The 15,538-nt window shown below is 45.2% G+C and overlaps 1 protein-coding gene across 4 annotated transcripts in view; it reads left to right on the top strand.

Annotated features, from left to right (window-relative positions):
- The window catches only part of LOC310780031 (RAS guanyl-releasing protein 2-like), a 65,369-nt gene extending 62,244 nt beyond the window's left edge, over window positions 1-3,125 (top strand). Inside the window, exons 17-18 of one of the 4 annotated variants that reach the window (XR_014552894.1) lie at window positions 417-492; window positions 977-3,125. The gene's annotated coding sequence lies outside the window, so the exon portion shown is untranslated. Of the gene's footprint in view, window positions 1-416; window positions 493-909 lie in introns of all 4 variants that reach the window. The other 3 variants (XR_014552895.1, XM_083640567.1, XM_083640568.1) reach the window with 3 other exon arrangements.
- Window positions 3,126-15,538: the final 12,413 nt, after the last annotated feature.

The following is a 15,538-nucleotide window of genomic DNA, read 5'->3' as shown; positions in this document are numbered from 1 at the left end:
ACGCCTGTTTTTGCTGAAAACAACCTATCTTCTCCGGCTGACCGGCTCATAACTAAAGAACGGAAAATGGTATCAATAAACTTTTTTTTGCTGATGATACAATAGAGTCTCCTCGTTCTTTGTGCGTGTTCGGTGTTTACATAGTAATATCACACAATATTCTGTGGGCCTCGAGAAATCACTGAAAACGCTCTGAAACTCTGGCACTGGGAGCGTCCGTTCTCCAAAAGTGGCTGGCACTCAATGAGTTAAAGGGGAAAGTGGGAATCCACCCTCGGATCCTCTTACACTGTTTTATATCATCATCCTGTCATGTCCAATGTATTGCAGGGGTTGTTTTGTGATGGACGTGTTGTAATTTACTCTTTTCCTACCCGCTTCCCTCAACCTGCCTCGTTTGCTTCTACTTCACTTAGTGATTTCCTACATTTCCCAGAATGCCTTTCGACAACCCCCAGAGAACAGGCATGAACTTGTTGCAGTCAGTCATAGGTGGGTGTGTGGGTATATATAAATAGCCTGAAACTGTGATCATTCAGCTGTGAATTGCGGCCGCAGCCCCTGAGTCAAAACACAACAATGTCTTGTTGCTGCATTCATTCTGGTCTATTTGAGACTAGTGTGGCTAGATTATTTGACCTTTTTCACAGTAGCCATTTTGTGTCTAAAAGCGAGGTCATAATGAGGGTTTGCAACTTCCAATCCATTTAGGTGTTCCAGTGCTGGGGGCCTCATTAATGTTTTGGTTGCACCTATGTTTACCCTGCCTTTTAGACACAAAATGGCTGCTGTGGAAAAGGCCCATTGTTATCGCTGCAAGGTGCATCACCAATAGCTGGTGTTTAACAGTGTTAAAGTATTTTAGGGTGGATTTTCCCTTTAACATTTTAAATATTCATTGCTTCACAGTCTTCTTTCTAGTACAGGTGTGATTTTGATCAATAAGCCTATGGAAGTCACCAGGTCTCTGTTGCAGAATGCCTCCTGTGGCCGGTGGGAGTCAGAGGCGGAGTGCGCTCCAGTATGTCAGTTTGATGGCCCCTGCAGACTGAGAAGGAGAAGACATTGCACTGAACACAAGCCGGGACACCTACATACATGCTGCCCCACAGTGGACACACACTGCAACTCCAACAGCAACTTCCCTCCACCAAACACTTATGAATGTGACGAGAAATGTGAACTCAAAATGGAATGTCTTTGTATGTGATTTTCTATGTAAAAAAAAATATCTCTGCATTTTGATGATACTGTATGTCGACCCAGAGTGTTATACTGTAAAATCATGACTACTTTAATGACTTACTATAATGAAAAAGAAAGAAAAAAATCGCATAATTGTATTTTCTGGATGGAAATTTGAAGTCAGTCGATTTACAGATTCATATGTTTGAGCGCACTTTGCTGCAGACTAGAATGGCTGTCTATATAATAACCTATGTTTCTTCAAAACATAAAAAAGAGGTGCTGTTATTGCCAAGAATGTAAAACCTGCCACCCAGACTAAGCTACTGTCTTCTTTTTCTGAGAGGCTCAGCTTTGTATCGTTTATGATCTTGTCTTGAAATACATTTCGATGGACCAATTATAGGACCAATTTTCATGTCAGAAAAAAAGCCATACATCCTCGTGGATTTTGTAGTAACCGTCTGGAACGTATTGGCAAAAGCAAGCATCTTGCCAACAAAAGAAACAGCTGAAATGACAGTTATAATTAGAACGGACTTTGAACGAATGGACTGTTATATTTTTGTCATGTTTACCTTCATATCAGTAACTGTCCTATGGTTATTGCTCTGGTGTTGTTTTCAGTATATACAGTACTGTCTTGTACCAGTGCACTGATAGATACCCTATCCTCCTGCAGTACTATGAATGTAGCAGAAACACATTCTCACCCCAGAGAGTCACATTCCGATTCTGCATTGGGTCACGACCCCTGTGCGCAATATACCCACGTTAAAGGTACCCTCCCTCGTCATATTTGGATGTGCAGGGTAGTCCAACAGAACTTTCACAATGTCAAAGTGATGCCACCCGTCACGGCTGTTAAGAAATCTGATTGGCTGGGCAAGTCTGGCTCTCTGCGTGCATTGGGGCATCGTTCAAAATGTACCATCCCATGAGTTGCATCACGCTCTCCGTGTTTGGTCAATTCATGTCTGTCAGGCATTTTGTTTTGGTCTTAGGGGGCGGTCCTTAACCACTTTTCAAGCGTGCACCAGACGTAGATACCTATCTACAACCGAGCCGCAGCTTACTTGAATGTTGCAATCCCCGTGGCGTCGCTTTCAGACGTGGGAAGTTATGTTGGACTACCCGGCTCGACCGAAGAAAGAAGAAAGGGTACCTTTCGGGTCGGATTTGACCCGTTGGGAATGAGAACGGGCTGAAAATGCTGCTGTCGAATGAAACCTCATATTTCCCAAAGAAACTATTTCCATTTGATGCCTGTGCTGCTTTTGAAAGGATATATATTTGTTTTCGGGGTGGAGGGGATTCTGCGCCCTGGAGTCCCGGGACTGTCAGTGGGAATAAAATAATCAAAAGAATAACAGCAAAAAAGCGGGCATAATGAGGTTTTCACTTGACAGCAGTGGAGAAACAAAAGATACCCTGAGAATCTTTTCTGATGCGAGTTTGATGTGTTTGTTGTTGTTTTTTTAATCCCGCATGCTTCCTCCTTCATGGCTCCTTTCTCTGGCCAGATGTCTCAGTTGCTGAAGATTTTTGTATGTAGCACGCCAAGTTTTTATTTAGGAAACATGAAATCTTGAATGCCAGTCTGGAGACATGAGTCGATATTTTCTGTTGATTTGTGCCAGTGGAGAGATTAATTCAGACTTCCAGTGCCATATTGTTAAATGCTGGCTTCGTCCTTGAATGAGTGTTCCTCGCACACAGTTGTCGCAAGTGTTTCTCTCTTTTTCACTATTTCTAAAGTGCTGCCGGTCCTTCTCTGTTAGCTCTTGCTTGACAATGTGTTGTGATTCTGTGAATGAGTCTTTCAGGCGACTCCTTGTGATCTCCCGCAGAGAATTCCCCTCAGTATTAAATGCAGCAGGTGTCACTCTATGCCAGCAGGTGTCACTCTATGTGTTTTGCTTCAGAATTACTGTGACTAATAAGAATGGGGTAGAACAAAAGCAAATATGCCTCTTGTCTTTCTACGCATATCATCACTAAAAATACCTTGAAACTCCAATTGTGATTAACTTCAGTCGAAAGATTACGCTCCCGAATGGGTTGAAGTGGGTTGAGTTTCAAGAAACAATTAGATACACTCGAAGATTCATAGTCAAGCAAAAAGGAAGGAACAAGTTTTCATGCATATTTATATATTTAATCATTCTCAGACTCATGCAGAGTGATCAAACAGTATCCGTTGCCCCATCAAAAATTATTCAGTTCAATAAATTACAAGGTAAAGAAGAAAGCCAACATTGAGGCAACAGTGTTACCAGTTGCCTATACTCTTACCTGCAGATTTTGCTCAACAACGTGCGAGTCTAATCCTTTTAACACCAACTATTACGGGTTCATCATAACCACTCCAATATTAAATTAACTTCACCTGCTGTACTTCCAAACTCCCTCCATGTTGGAATCTACTACCACCACCGTTGTGTGTGCGAGATAGATACAGTGTCCAGACGTTTCTTAAGTAGCTTCAGAAGGGCCTTGCAGTCGATGCCACATCTAATTACTCAGAGATGAAGCCGATGGTGGCCTGTGATTGGCTGGTTCCCGTCCTGTACATCCTGTTTGGTGGGGGGAGAAGCCAGGAACATTGATCTGACTTTCAGTCAGATCTTTCAGTCGGCTCAAATTCCATCCCGACGTTATGATGCAGACAGTTCTCCTAAATGCTCTCGTGTGCATGGGACTGTGTCGGCGAGTCGATGAGGTGCCTTCGTACCTTGGGTGTGATGATGACATCATACAAAGTTAAGGGCAAGATGGCCTTTCCGACCTCAATCACGCACGGATAATTGCATTGAACTCTCATCGCCTGATCAAGCATCTACCCCGAAGTAAAGTATGTCTAAGGAATTCTTTGAAGAGGTAGTGTACTGTATCATTTGGGTGGACACCATGGTCAGGTCACCAGTCCATCATCACACAAATAGACCGATTTTAGAGTCTCCAAACTGCCTGATCTGCATCTCTTTGGACAGTGGGAGCCATAGGAAAGTGGAACACGTTTTTGATGTTGTCTACCCGTCTTCATTTTCTGCCAGTTGTAAGCCTGACAGCCTAATGTAATATTCTCTTTGCACTATGTGTCTCACTCCACTTTGATCTGTGTTTTAGCACTGTCACAGCCCCCACATCGCTCCACAGCTGCTTTCCTCTGACTGTGTGGCCTAGGGTACCTCCCAACCTCTCTCTTAGACCTACTGTACCTTAACCTCTCTCTTTGTACCGTACCTCCCAACCTCTCTCTTTGTACCGTACCTCCCAACCTCTCTCTTTGTACCGTACCTCCCAACCTCTCTCTTTGTACCGTACCTCCCAATCTCTGTCTTTGTACCGTACCTCCCAACCTCTCTCTTTGTATCGTACCTCCCAACCTCTCTCTTTGTACCATACCTCCCAACCTCTCTCTTTGTACCGTACCTCCCAACCTCTCTCTTTGAACCGTACCTCCCAACCTCTCTCTTTGTACTGTACCTCCCAACCTCTCTCTTTGTACTGTACCTCCCAACCTCTCTCTTTGTACCGTACCTCCCAACCTCTCTCTTTGTATCGTACCTCCCAACCTCTCTCTTTGTACCATACCTCCCAACCTCTCTCTTTGTACTGTACCTCCCAACCTCTCTCTTTGTACCGTACCTCCCAACCTCTCTCTTTGAACCGTACCTCCCAACCTCTCTCTTTGTACTGTACCTCCCAACCTCTCTCTTTGTACCGTACCTCCCAACCTCTCTCTTTGTACCGTACCTCCCAACCTCGCTCTATGTACCATACCTCCCAACCTCTCTCTTTGTACCGTACCTCCCAACCTCTCTCTTTGTACCGTACCTCCCAACCTCTCTCTTTGTATCGTACCTCCCAACCTCTCTCTTTGTACCGTACCTCCCAACCTCTCTCTTTGTATCGTACCTCCCAACCTCTCTCTTTGTACCGTACCTCCCAACCTCTCTCTTTGTATCGTACCTCCCAACCTCTCTCTTTGTACCATACCTCCCAACCTCTCTCTATGTACCATAGCTCCCAGCCTCTCTCTTTTAGGCCTCGCTCTCGGACCAGTGATTGATACTTTCCATTCAGCTGAAAAAACCACCCTCCTACCAGCACGGCCATTTAGCTGGCAGCCTCTGAGTGATATTGATCTGAAAAGGCTGAAATGAGGGAAATCGAATAGCACCGCAGCTAATTACGCAGTAATGAAGGCAAGAGGGACGCAGCCTCGCACGTTGTTAGCAATCACACACCGTGACCTTGATTGCAAAGAATCCAATCCAATATAGAAGAGATGTAGTGAAGATTGGGTCCTATTGAGGTCTACAGGAAGGAGGGGGGGGGGGGGCAGATGTGTGTTACACATTCTGGGTAAGAAGTCATTTTTGCCCCCCGACAGATGACACCGGCCTATAATAGTGCGATCCAATTAGAAGGAGATTGCATGCTTGGCTATAGAGGAGGCTATTTGTGTCCACCATATTGGCAGGAAGGCATTTTAGCTGCTATTGATAGACATAGAAGGTTATCGCTGATGGACAAAGGGATTTGGCACAATGAGTAATACATGCAATATTGACTTGTTTGAGCAGCAGATCAACCTTAGGTTTCCTCTTGTAAGGCTAATGAACAGATCATTGATTTGACGTCCGCCTCATCAAAGACTTGGGACCGTATAGCCAAGCTCTGCTATGATTTGATGTGTGTTAATTTTTGAGAAACCACCAGCATAATGCGTTTGCAATGCCATCTTCTTGTCTGTATAGTGGCTGTCAGGGCCTGCTACTGTCATGCAGAGGCGATGTCATGGCCACAATTAAACACTTGGTGGCAATGTTGAGCCGTTGAATGGAGCGTGTGTGACTGAAGCAGTAGCAGGAAGGTGGAGAAGAACAGTGCTGCTGGTGATGTCACTGTGTCAGGGGGTGTGGTGAATCACTATGCACCATCACAATGCACTAAACAAATCCCTGCATCCCTCTGTCTTTTAGAGGGTGTTAGGAGGCTCGCAACAGCCCATTTCCCATCAAATCAAACCCACATGCCCTAGCACATACATAAATCAAATTAAATGTAACTTCATGTATGAGTGGTCAAGCACACGTTGGAATGTGGATCCAACATCACATGCTTTTGTCAAGTTAACGGTCCTTTCATAGTCTCTCCCCAACCGCGCCCTCACCACCACCACCACCACCACCACCACCACCACCACCACCACGCACACTTCCCACAGACACTTCCAAGCTGGAGAAAAGCCCATCTGTTATCATTTGAAGTCAGGAGAGTTTGAGGTGTGACGTGATCAAATAACAGCGCATGCAGATTCCAGCTCTGAATGCGATTGCGTTTCATCTCGGTTCACGCCCTTCTTCTCTCGCGGCACGTGCACCACGTGACTCCTGAGAGAAAGACACAGAGTCAGTGTTACAGTACATTCATACATTCATACATCCAGTGTTACATGCTTTTCTATTTTCTCCATCGTGGTCAGAATACAGACTCTCTCCATCCGCAGTCACCTCTGCTTAAAAAGTAATCATCAAATTCAAACAACACCGTGGAGGAGGTTGACGGACGAGCAAAGCCAAGTCAAATAGGTTCTTCTGAAAGCGCTGCCGGGCACTCCGGCTTGGGCTTATCTGGCTTTGTCCACATTTAAGAAGTAGCAGGGCAAACAGTCTTTCACAAAGTTGAAAGAGCTCTATGCTGCCTTAATTGCATTAAGCCCATTGCTGAATCTGTTGAAGCGCTCGACACCGCAGGGGTTTGGAATCCTCATTAGAGTGGAATCAGTTATGATGAATATTGCTTTAAGAATATTTAACTCGGGCCAAAGAACCCCAGTGGGGTGAGTGTCAAGACCTGTTAGCGCTGCTGTGTAACGCAGAACATTTTAAAGGAACCCTCGAGGGTCGTCGGGTCGAACGGCGCGGTTTCAATACTCTGAGGCCCGTCGGCGGCGTCCTGAATTTAACGGAACACGACGCAGTCGCCGAAGTCACGTGTAGAACCGTTCTTAACGCTTTGTCGGTCTTAAACAGGGAGGGAATGACACGAGCAGTAGACGAAGACGTGTTGCAGGCTGGGATGTCTTCCCGCTGGGAAAAAATGGTTGCGTACGTTGTAACTGCTAACACAAGATATATTCAGAGAGAGAGAGAGAGAGACGGAGAAACCAGTCACGTCTTCCTCCCCCCCGAAGAATTCTCATTTAGCCAGCTGGAGAGAAAACCATCACTGATACCAAATGAACTGACGGCGGCCTAGGGGATTGACACATAATCAATGGCGTTGCATCTGCAGTGGTGACAGCTCGCTTATTTAATATTCCTGAAGCCGCAGGACAGGGAAGCGGGGGGAGGGAGGGGAGGGAGGGAGGGAGGAGGGGAGGAGGGGGGAGAAGAGGTGAGCCTCAGCAGCAGCGAGGCCGAGGTGCGATTTGAGTGACGGGCCGGCCGGCAGATTGCATCTTTGCGGCGACCGGGGCATCGCCGATAGCCGCTCGCTCCGACTTATCTATTTACAGGCTGCATGTCTGAATAAAATGTTTCTGCAAGCCACAGATATGTTGAATGCCAACATTTGGGAATCAAAATATGTTGCATATCAACATTTTGTAGATACATGTGGCCAATAAGGGTGTTGTTGGGGTCGGGGTGGATGGAAGGTGTAAACACTGGCCTTTCACACCGGAGAGCTGTGTTCGACCAGCATTTCCAAGTCTACATTTATAACATTTAACGTTTTTGTTACTTAACCCTAACCAAAAACCATTTTTTTTAGTTTTAGTTGCTCCATGACCAAGTTGTTGCATAATGTGTTTTCAAATTAACTGGAAACTCGCTTAAGACATTTTCACATTTACGTTATTACATTTATGTCGGTTAATTTGAAATGTTGATATGCAACATATTTGTTGACAAAATGTTGAATGTCACGTACTGTGGTTTGTAGAAACGTAACCTGCGCAATATTTTATTCTGTAGACTGGGTTGGAAAAAGCAGTTCCTCTGCCCTTTTTGAAGCTCAAATCCATAAACTCTGCTGCTTTGAGCTGCTCATGAAACCGCAGACATTCAGCACTGATAAAAGCACGGTAAAACTCTACATTAAGTGCCTTTATCCTGCTATACTACTGCAGGCTATCATTTCTGACAGGACAGTCATATTTCACCACTGAATGCATCAAAGTCCCCATTCAGTCCGTAACACCCGACTTATGCTGTAATTCCTGTGCTCTGTAGTTTCATTCATTCATATATTCACCCATCCATCCATCCATCTATTCATTCATCTATTCATCCAACCATCCTATATTGGCTACATACGTAGATAATGACTATAGGGGACATACATTAAGTGATTAGTTCTTACTATCCGTGGTCCCTTTTGAACCCACTTTACATTGGAATTTAAGAAAAAAAAATCATACACAGACCAGTATGAGAAAGAGTATTTTCACTAAATAGATACAGTACACAGAAGGAGACCATAGAGCTTCATACAGGATTGGGCAGTGCAGCTCATCCCACCTCTTACTATCCTGGAAAAAAGAAACCTATTGAAAGTCTCAGCTCTGGCTAACAAGTTAACACCAGCGGGCTAATTCTCCTCGGAGCAGAACTGACCATCGCTTGACCGTCCCTTTGGTGTTCATTAAGCAAAGACGTGGGTTGGGATTATTCAGCTCCAGAATGAGATGCTAAATGATGCATGGTGGGCATCTCCAACATGTGAAGCCCAAAAACTGCATGTAAATGTCTCAGACCAAACACTAGTTCTTTGTCTTTCTTTCCAGGAGAACCTGTTTACATACAATTGAAGATTCATTTTAATAGCCCTAGTGAGTAATTCGATTACAAATGAGGAATTTCACTTAGTGCAAGCGACAGGACAGGACATAGCACGTGGGAGAATCACTCTATCCCCCCTGTTCCCCTCCCTCATGAACAGGCACCCCTACCGACCAGAGGAGGCACTAGTGCAGCGACCAGGACACATACCCTTAATACGGCTTCCCACCCGCAGACACGGCCAATTGTGCCTGTATGGATGCCCGACCAAGCCGGAGGCCACACGGGGGGCGCGAACCTGCGACCCTCATGTTGGTAGGCAGGGAATCTACCGCTGCACTACCCAGACGCCCTTTTGTCTATTTTGTCCTGGAGGCAAATCGTCTCCTCCGTCATGCCTCTGAGGAAAAGCCGGCCCTCTCCCTCTCAAAATAGTCGCTTTGTCTCCTGCCTGTTCAGCTGCATAAGCCACCTTGACGGTGGACACAGAATGACAAAGTAGTGGAACTAATATATCATAATGCCTCATATTTGAGGAGGGCGCTCATAAGTTATTCACAGATATCTCCCCCCCCCCCCCCCCCCCTCTTTGCCCTCTGATCAAATCAAGCTCCAGACAAAAATAATCACAGGACAGCGAGAGACAAAAGAGACAGAGAGGGAAAGAATGAGAAAATGGAGGGGCAATTGAGGATACCAGGCCAAAATATAATCTGAGAGGGTCAATTATGCGAGGCTTATGTGGCGGTTGGAGGCGCGGAAAAATCAAATGGTGCTAAAGACTGCTGCATGTTGTCATTGTGGTCAGAGGAGGATGTTGAGGTGCTAAAGACTGCTGCATGTTGTCATTGTGGTCAGAGGAGGATGTTAAGGTGCTAAAGACTGCTGAGTGTTGTCATTGTAGTCAGAGGAGGATGGGGATCATGTCTATGTTCCCCGGGTTCAATGTTCCCCGGGTTCTATATTCCCCGTTTTTCACTAACCTCTCCCAGCCCCCACGCCAAACCTAACCTCCTCCCATGCCTAAACCTAACCTCCCCCAGACCCTAACCCAAAACCTAACCTCTCCCACCCCCACGCCTAAACCTAAGGTCGGCATTGCGGGTGGTCGGCATAGCGGGTGGACACCATTTGGGAAAAACGGGGAACATAGGACCCGGGGAACATAGGACCCGGGGAACATAGGGATGACCCCGGAGGATGTTAAGGTGCTAAAGACTGCTGCGTGTTGTCATTGTAGTCAGATGAGGATGTTAAGATGCTAAAGACTGCTGCGTGTTGTCATTGTAGTCAGATGAGGATGTTAAGATGCTAAAGACTGCTGCGTGTTGTCATTGTAGTCAGAGGAGGATGTTAAGATGCTAAAGACTGCTGCGTGTTGTCATTGTAGTCAGAGGAGGATGTTAAGATGCTAAAGACTGCTGCGTGTTGTCATTGTAGTCAGAGGAGGATGTTAAGATGCTAAAGACTGCTGCGTGTTGTCATTGTAGTCAGAGGAGGATGTTAAGATGCTAAAGACTGCTGCCTGTTGTCATTGTGGTCAGAGGAGGATGTTAAGATGCTAAAGACTGCTGCCTGTTGTCATTGTGGTCAGAGGAGGATGTTAAGATGCTAAAGACTGCTGCCTGTTGTGTCATTGTGGTCAGAGGAGGATGTTAAGATGCTAAAGACTGCTGCCTGTTGTCATTGTGGTCAGAGGAGGATGTTAAGATGCTAAAGACTGCTGCGTGTTGTCATTGTGGTCAGAGGAGGATGTTAAGGTGCTAAAGACTGCTGATTGTTGTCAGAAGAGGATCTTAAGGTTTTACAGGCCTGTAAGGGGGTCCGACTGGCCAAAGCCTTTCAGGTTTTTATGAGAATATGCCTGGGAGGCATGTAAAACCCGCCTTTATTAAAGAGCACTTAAGCCGTCTTTATGACGCCTACTAACAGGAGCCGCTGATGGATGTAGGCACTGCTTTATGCAGGTTTACGGCATTATGGAGTGTCTGATGGAGGCTTGGTGACACAGGGTGTTTGGGTGACTCTATATCTTGAGTTATCGTGAGAAAATGATGCGTAAGAAGATCTGAATGGAGCTAAGGGCATGCCCTCCAACTAATTAGACTCATTCATTTCCTTCACCTGCTCAGGGTCACAGTGGGGGCCATATCACAGCATACATTCGACGGGAAAGCGCAGGGAAACACCCTGGAGACGACATCAATCTTAAATAGGCAGGAGTGGAATATGAGTGGTAAAAAATTATGTTCCGACTTGTCTCATTTGCACCCAAGTAAAACATTTCCCCACATATTTTTTAATATGTTGTATATCTCAGATTTTACGATTTGTATCGCCCCAGGATACGTTGCCTAAGGCGTAAAAAAGTGGTAAACATTTCAGTGTTCAATGTTGCTTAATAACACCATAAACACAATTAGACCAATTTTGCGAAATAAGTGTTTACACTTTTGCATGTCATCCCTTGGATTGTGTTATTCTTTATCCAAAATAAAATAAAATCAATCAATCAAACAAAACAGGCAAGACTTTTGATTGGCGGAAAACCTTCAATCATGCCCCCTACAGGATGTTAAACAGTTCACACGACGGTATGGCCGATTCAGAGTCTCCAGTCCACCTGATTTAAATGTCTTCTGAGGGTTCCGGAAAGAAAGGCAGACCTTTGAAGTGGGTGTTACGACCGTACATGTAACCCTGACATAAAGAAGCCTTCTCCGTTCCCCTCTAGTCCGCCTCAAAGGCCACTTCTCTGCAGCTTCCCTTAACATGACTCAGGGGAAAGGAGAGGGGAGAGGATCACTACATTCACCTCTGTTAGTGATATAATCCTGGGGGAGGCGATCCTCTCCCAGGGCCCCCTGTCCTTCCAGGCATGAAGGCTGCATGTACAGTCTGTGACTGAGGCAGCCAGCCAGACCTGCTGGCCTTTCTCTCTGTCTTCCTCAACCGTTCTCTCTCTCTCTCTCTCTCTCTCTCTCTCTCCAGCATTCTCTCTCTTTCTCTCCATTGCTCTCTCTCTTTCTCTCCATCTCTCTCTTTCTCTCCATCATTCTCTCTCTTTCTCTCCATCTCTCTCTCTCTCTCTCCATCCCACTCTCCTGGCTCTTATAGCCTGGGTTTTAATTGCTTTGAAGCTGAGTGCTCACCTCAGGGAGCTCAACAGGATGTTTTACAGAGCTTTGGGGAGCTTCTCTATTAATAAATAATACCTCCCTTGTCCGTTTTCTTCGTTGCCCGTTGCTATCCCACGGTCCTCTGCTGCAGCTATCCCACAGTCCTCTGCTCCAGCGGGTGTGGGGCAGAGGCCGCCAGGCTAAACCAATATAAAAAATGCGAAAGGGGGGAGTGGGTTAATTGAATCGGTCCTTTGTGGTGTAATTTGATCGATATATGAAATATGGGCATAGTTAACCCAACTGGGTTCCAATTCATTCAACTCTCTGGTCTCATTTACCAGTTGCCACCGATGAAGTGAATTGAGCTACTTTGCTCAACGGCCATGATACGAGCATAATTAGCCAAGCATAACGGCACGTCCACCTTTATCAGGTGCAATACTTCAAAGGAGCGTGAGCTGCATATTGCACATCACAAAGGACCTGTGCTGTTTTTAACCTTGTCCCACGAGTTCATAGAGTCTGTCCGATTACATCGTCATCAAAACAGTACGTCTAATTATCATAGCCAATGAATTTAGCATCGCATGCAAAAAAAAACAAAAAGCTCTATCTGACTTACAATGGCCTTTTCACACTACAGAGCTTTCGGGGGTTTGGCTTTGTTTGCCGCGCTGCGAGGCACTCGACTCATGGCGAGCCTTCACACTTGGCTTTTACAAGAGCATTATGTGGCTCCTCATAATCCAGCTAAATGCTCGGGAAACAATGCTTATGGTTCCCCAAATGCCCACACTAAACAGCCAGTCCTTCCATTCTTCTGTTTACGCCAAAGGATATAAGACCTTACAACTTTTAAAGGCAAAGAACCCCCCCCCCTCAAACACTTCAATGCTATTAAAAGAACAGGCAATACATGCATTCCTGGGGCCATTTAGCTGTTTGGAGCTTTCTTTTTTACAATGCTTGCCTGTCTGATAGCAGGAAAGTTCAGGTTTTGATGAAATCCTCAGGTTTTTGTCCTCAGAATCAAAAGGGCTTCTTTCAAGAGCATTTTGCACCAATCCACCGGCGTTCAACAATCACACCGGCCGAAATCCATTGTAGAAGCAATTTGTCCACCCACAGTAGACCTTAAAGGAGGACTTAGCTGATTTTCAACCAGCTTTGTATCTTTACAATGTTGAGTATGTGCAGTGCAAATAGCCAATGTTGACCTTCCCTCCATCTAGCCTGCACAGAGAAGATCCCCTTTAAAAAAATACATAATTTGGAGATAGAGAACAGATGTCCTGCTCGAGGGTTGTTCGAACTACCGATTTTTTATTTGTATTTTTTGTATGTGCCCATCCACGGAGAATCGCACGGAGAGCCTTAACGAGCGTAAATGAGCCATACCAGCTATCGGGGGCGGAGTTTCTGCAGGCAGAAGAATGGGATCTTCTCTGTGCTGGCAACATGGAGGAAGGTAAACAAACATTGTTTATCTGCATTACCGTATACTGACATTGTAATGATGCAAAGCTGGTTGAAAATCGGCAAAGTCCAGCTTAATAGACCAGAATGCAATGCGGCCACAAGTTGCATTTTGAGTGGGGCGGTGCAGCCTCGATCATAGACACCCCAACGTTTGCAAACTAGTTGGCTAGTTGACATTTGATTGAAGGCAACAAATGTAGGCTCATTCTCTGGGGGCTTGTGGATAGGCATTCTGGGAAATGTAGGAAATCACTAACTGAAGTAGAAGTGGCAGGTTGAGGCAAACTCCAGCAACGCATTGAACATCATAAACTGGCCTAACAGTGTAAAAGGATCCAAGGATGGATTTTTCCAGGATGTGACTTTCATGAGCTTTTTGTCCCATCTTTACAGACTGTGCATACAACCCCCCTCACCCCCCATCCCTGACCCCAACCCCCCTCACCCCCCTGTGTCTCACCCGCAACCGTCCTCACCCCGTGCCTCACCCTAACCCCAAGGTGCCACTGACCTTTGCCTCACCCCAACCAGGTGTGTCCGTGTGTGTCCAAACATGATGCACAAGGGCTACCGTGCACATCAATACCCACATGAATGACATCACTGGTCCACAACAACTTAACTTAACTCAAATCAACTCTCAATAACTGTCAAAGTAAATGAATGCCTGATATACGACAGATTTTGTAATGATACAAAGCTGGTTGAAAATCAATGGAGTGTTACTTTAAGAATAAAAATGTGGATCCAGGCTGTAAGGAGACAGGTGCTGCTGACAGTGGTACATGGTCGAAGAGGGGGGAAACTTTGGGACCCTGAGACTGAGTACACGTATAATGTCATGTGGCCAGCATTTTGTCACTGGAAAGTGACTTGGCAGAAATATCTAGTTCTATTCTTGTAAGATAACCTGTACGTTAAATGTGTTTAAAAGCTAGCATGATGTCCTATTAGGTGTGCTAATTCCACTCTATAAAACAGATGATCTGTGTTCATGTGTGGGCCTCGGGCTATTTTGCTCGATTGACTGCCGGTCCACAGTGCAACTGACTTGTTAGCTAACATAAGAGATAGTTAACAACAGTCCACTTTAATAAGCAGCGTCACGTTAGCTAACAAGAGATAGTTAACAGTCCACTTTAATAAACAGCGTCACGTCAGCGTCGCTCAAACTGATAGTCTGAAAAGCATTATGGCTGTATTTGAAAAGTTTAAATAGGAAGTGTCAAGGCAAAGGGCAACTTATTATCTTACCTGGTGATTTAATTAAGGAGTAGTAAATGTCAAAGTGTTTCACTTCAGGCCACTGGGTGGCTTTATTGGAGCAATGAAAAAGGTTGATTGATGGAGGCCAATTCATTTAATTAATTTTTTCAATGTGCAGTTCCCTCTCTGTTGGAGGCAGTGTGCAAAATAATTATTTGACAGACTTGACAACTTCCAATCCATTAGGTCAGGGATACTCAACTTCAAATCCATTAGGTCAGGGATACTCAACTTCAAATCCATTAGGTCAGGGATGCTCAACTTCAAATCCACTAGGTCAGGGATACTCAACTTCAAATCCACTAGGTCAGGGATACTCAACTTCAAATCCATTAGGTGATACAGTGCTGTGGCCCTTGCTGCTGGTTTTCTTGCACCTGTGTTACTTCCTGCAGTGTAGACACAAAATGGGTGAATTGGGTGGGAAGTGGAAAAAGGCTATCTGAAAGGATTTCTTTCTGATTGCCGCTTTTGCCGCTTTGTTAGCGATATTGTTTTCCCCCACGGTGGACGTGGCTTTCAAAGTATGAATTAGTCCGCGGTGTCTCTATGGTCTAAAGGCATGTTTGCAACACTATTCCACAATTCCACTGTGGATTATTATACACTGTGGATATATTACTGAGTCTATGTAGATATACTGTATTACTGAGTCTGTAGATATATTACTGAGTCTATGTGGATATATTA

Source organism: Poromitra crassiceps, assembly GCF_964638095.1.
Source record: "Poromitra crassiceps genome assembly, chromosome: 7".
Lineage (NCBI taxonomy): Eukaryota > Metazoa > Chordata > Actinopteri > Beryciformes > Melamphaidae > Poromitra > Poromitra crassiceps.
This window is presented reverse-complemented; position numbering and strand designations above follow the sequence as displayed.